The following is a 4,201-nucleotide window of genomic DNA, read 5'->3' on the forward strand; positions in this document are numbered from 1 at the left end:
CGATGCGAACCGTAAAACAAAACCAACGGCTGATCATAAGACCAAAAGACGAATGCATCAACTTGCCATAAAGATAGGCTGGGCAAGACAGTAAGCGTCCCGTATTCAATGTGTGACTGACTACATCACATCTGGCCGAAATTTTACCGCCAAGGTTCGAAAGTTCGCGCGCGAACTCCGGACCCGTTATCACACACTTAACAAGTCAAAGCTGCTGACCATCAGTCAGCATATTGTTGAGAGAATACGGATACTATCTGACGCTAAGAGAAGTCTAGAGCGGAGGGAGAGATGGGTCAGAGAAAATCAACAGTTTCTCTCTGACCCATTTCGACTCTTCCAAGACCCTCCAGTTACTGTCGAACACCCACCCAAACCAGAAGAGGACGAAGTATTTTGGAGAGAATTCTACGAAGTTCAGTATAGACTGGACGAAGACTCAGAAAATATAAATAGCTTCAAGGAGTTATGTGTTGCCCTCATAACACCTGATAAAGAATGCCCACCCATCACTACCGAGGAGATGAAAAAAGTATTAAGAGGGATGAAGAACTATTCCGCACCGGGACCAGATTGTATCAAAACCTTCTGGTGGAAGAAGTTTTCTTCAACCCATCAGCATTTAGCCCGTATTTTCACGTCATATTTGAAGTCGGAAGAGCCGATTCCAGAGTAGTTGGTGGAAGGGCGCACAATACTCCTGCCGAAAATAGGCAACTTAGCTGGCCCGAAGAACTACAGGCCAATAACTTGTCTGAAGACGCTTTATAAAATATTCACAGCTATCCTAAATGGTAGGATTGTTCGGGCAATTGAACCTGTGTGGCAAGAAATAAATGAACAACGTGGCTCAAAGAAAGGCGTAGCCGGATGTCGGGAGAACCTGCTCATCGATAGATGTGTCTGCAAAGATGCAGCATTCTACCAGCGTGAGCTATCGAAGGCCTGGATTGATTATCGGAAAGCTTTCGATTCGACCTCCTATAGACTTATCATCTGTCTTTTGGAAATCTTAAAGGATCATCCGCAAATAGTTGGGTGCGTAGAGAGATTGATGCCGCTTTGGAAAACCAGATTAACTGTCTCATCTGGAAAAAATCGTGTGACAACTAAGAAGGTCACGTTTCAGAGACGTGTTTTTCAGGGCGACACCATGAGCCCACTCCTCTTTTGCCTTACATTATTGCCACTATCTCTAGCGCTGCGCCATTCCGACGGGTACTTGTGCGACAAACCTGCAGATCGAAAGTACAAGGTCACTCATGTATTTTACATGGACGATCTTAAGATCTATGCTAAAAACAGAGAGCAACTGCATCTAGCTCTGGGGATTGTCGAACGATATACTAAGGAAATTGGAATGGAATTTGGGTTAGACAAATGCGCCAACGTTTATTTGAAGCGAGGAAAACTTAATAACATCCCTGAAGATCCTGAGTTCGTTGATGGAAGCGCCATACGACACGTTTGCGCTGGAGAGACTTATACATACCTGGGCGTGCCACAGAACCGCATTCAGGATGTGACATCTATAAAGAATACTCTCCGAAGCAGATACAAACGTCTCATCCGACAGATTTGTTCTTCCGAACTTGTCGGCGAGGAACAAAGTATCTGCAACGAACATGCTTGCCATCCCGGTGCTACTCTATTCATTTGGAGTAGTTCTATGGACAAAGAACGAGCTCAGATCTCTTGATATCGGGACAAGAAAGGTTATGCACATGGACAAAAACATGAATCTTAAGTTTTCCGTTCCGCGACAATACATCTCACGCCCTCAAGGGGGTCGCGGAATATTGAGTCTTGAATGTCTTCACAACAGGATTATTCTGGGTACAGCACATAGAGTTGCAAATGGAAGAGACCCTCTTCTTGAAATGGTCAGGAATCACAAAGAAGTGGGCAAAGGAGCGTTTCTGTACAAAGCAGCGGAGGAGGCTGCTGAATCACTCGGACTTTACTTCAGTATTAGGGGTGAGCGAAATGCATCAAATCTTATCTATCTCACGTACTCACTCCTGAAAGCCCGGATTAAGAAAGCACAAGAGAAAAACTTTCGTGAACAGCTCCTCGATAAGAGGATGCTCGGTATCTTCCACAGAAATGTGAAGGATCAGTCAATGTCTTGTGAGCTAACGTTTGTTTTCCTTAAATCGCCCGGATTGAAGTCTGGTACAGAGGGTTTCATTTTTGCATGCCAAGACGGTGTCATTTCCACCTTAACATACCGTCGCCACATTTTGAGCCTAGACATTCCCGATGATAGCTGCAGGGCGTGCCATGCACACCCTTGCTTCTCACGTTTCGGGGTGCTTGGTTAGGGTGAGTCCCCTTGCCTCTCACATTTCGGGGTTCTTGATTAGCTTGAGTCCCCTTGCCTCTTACGCTTCAGTGAGGATGTTCGATCTGAAAACTTTGAGCTTCTTGACAAAAAGCTATGCGATTGTAAAGATGAGTTACAGCATTACGAATAATCTCCCTATCAATCAAAGTAGCCTGTTGCAGAATCCGATTCTGCAATTCGTCTAAGCTTTGCGGTTGCGTTGAGTATACTTTGCTCTTTAAATAACCGCAAAGAAAATAGTCGAGAGGCGTCAGATCAGGAGATCTAGCAGGTCACTCGATTTCACCCCTTCTTACAATCCACCTTTGAGAGAACTGAGTATCCAAATATGCTCGAACCTCCCTACCGTAATGAGCCGCTGCTTCGTCCTGCTGGAACCAAATATTTTGAAAATTGTCTCCCGTAATCTCCCTTATTCTTGGTATAATTTGGTTTCTGAGAAACTCTTCATATGCACGGGGATTGAGATTACTATCGATGAAAAAAGGGCCTATCAATGTATCATTCAAGATACCCACCCAAACATTAATCTTTTGTGGATATTGTGTGTGACTCTCCAACATCCAATCAGAATTTGTGTCGGACCGATATCTATAATTTTGCCTGTTAACTTCACCTTTTAAAGTGAAAGTACATTCATCTGAAAATGCTGTATTGTACAGAAAAAGAGGATCTCTATCAATCCTGTCCAGCATAATTTCACAAAATTCAACCCGACGATCAGGATCGTCTTCATTGAGATCTTGTACCAGATGAACTTTGTAAGGATGGAAATTAATGCTTTTTAAAATATTTCGCACTGTCTCAGGAGCAACGTTACGCTCATCACTATCTCGACGTAAACTAAGGTGTGGGTTTTCAACAAATGCTTGGGCTATGTCCATCTGCATCTCCTTAGATCATACAGATTTTGGCCGACCAGTTCTCTGAAGGTCCTTGATAGATCCATGACTCATGAAGCGTCTTACAGTTCTTTTAATTGTCGATTTTGAGACAGGATATAACCCTTCTACATTACGAAAAGTGCAATTAAAAAGCAAACGAACTTGATCATAAGATCGAACTCGATCTCCCGAACCACGCATCATTAATACAGAAACCCTCTCTCGTTCGGAAAGTTTAGCTTGCGCCATAATAATCTTTTAGCGAAAGATAGTAAGTATGTACTCTTAATAATGTAAATTTAGTTTCGATTCGTAATATTCGTTTGTAAAAACGGTATAGCAATTATGGTATCGCCTTAGGTATTGACTTAGGTATCGAAAAACGGTAAAGGACTGTATAACTCTTCGGGGAGGAGCAGAACTCTCGGCAGAACACATGGAACTTTTAGTGAAAAATTGCCTTATGATTTTACAATATTCAAAACGCTGTTACCAAGATCAATACAGAGCTCATCAATGAATTTCTCGTTGAAATTTCCTTCAGGAATTACACTGATCTCTTGTAAAACTTTGTTAATTTCAAATCACCTCTAACTGACCTTGACCGTTACAATTGACCTATGACTTGGGTACTTACCTGAACACAGAATTTTCCGCTCTATCGATTGCAGATGTAAAAAGGGGGTCACCATTTAAAAAAACAAAGTTGACCTTCAAAAATCCATGAAGGTCAACTTCAAAGTCAAAAGAAGGTCACAATTGAATTCCTCGTTGAAATTTAGTTCAGCACTTTCACTGACCTCTTATGAAACTTTGTTAATTTCAAATAACCTCTAGCTGACCTTGAACGTCGAAATGAGGGTCACTATTAAATTCCTCGTTGAAATTTACTACAGGAATGGCGTTCACTTTTTTGAAAAATATTTTACACGAGGAAATATCCAACCGTCCCGGGACTTTTTAGATACAC

At 42.2% G+C, this 4,201-nt stretch overlaps 1 protein-coding gene across 2 annotated transcripts in view; it reads left to right on the top strand.

The window, feature by feature from the left end:
• Positions 1 to 4,201, top strand: part of LOC117177109 — a 146,872-nt gene that overhangs the window by 25,516 nt on the left and 117,155 nt on the right. The gene's annotated exons all lie outside the window — the stretch shown is intronic.

This window comes from Belonocnema kinseyi, chromosome 7, assembly GCF_010883055.1.
Source record: "Belonocnema kinseyi isolate 2016_QV_RU_SX_M_011 chromosome 7, B_treatae_v1, whole genome shotgun sequence".
Lineage (NCBI taxonomy): Eukaryota > Metazoa > Arthropoda > Insecta > Hymenoptera > Cynipidae > Belonocnema > Belonocnema kinseyi.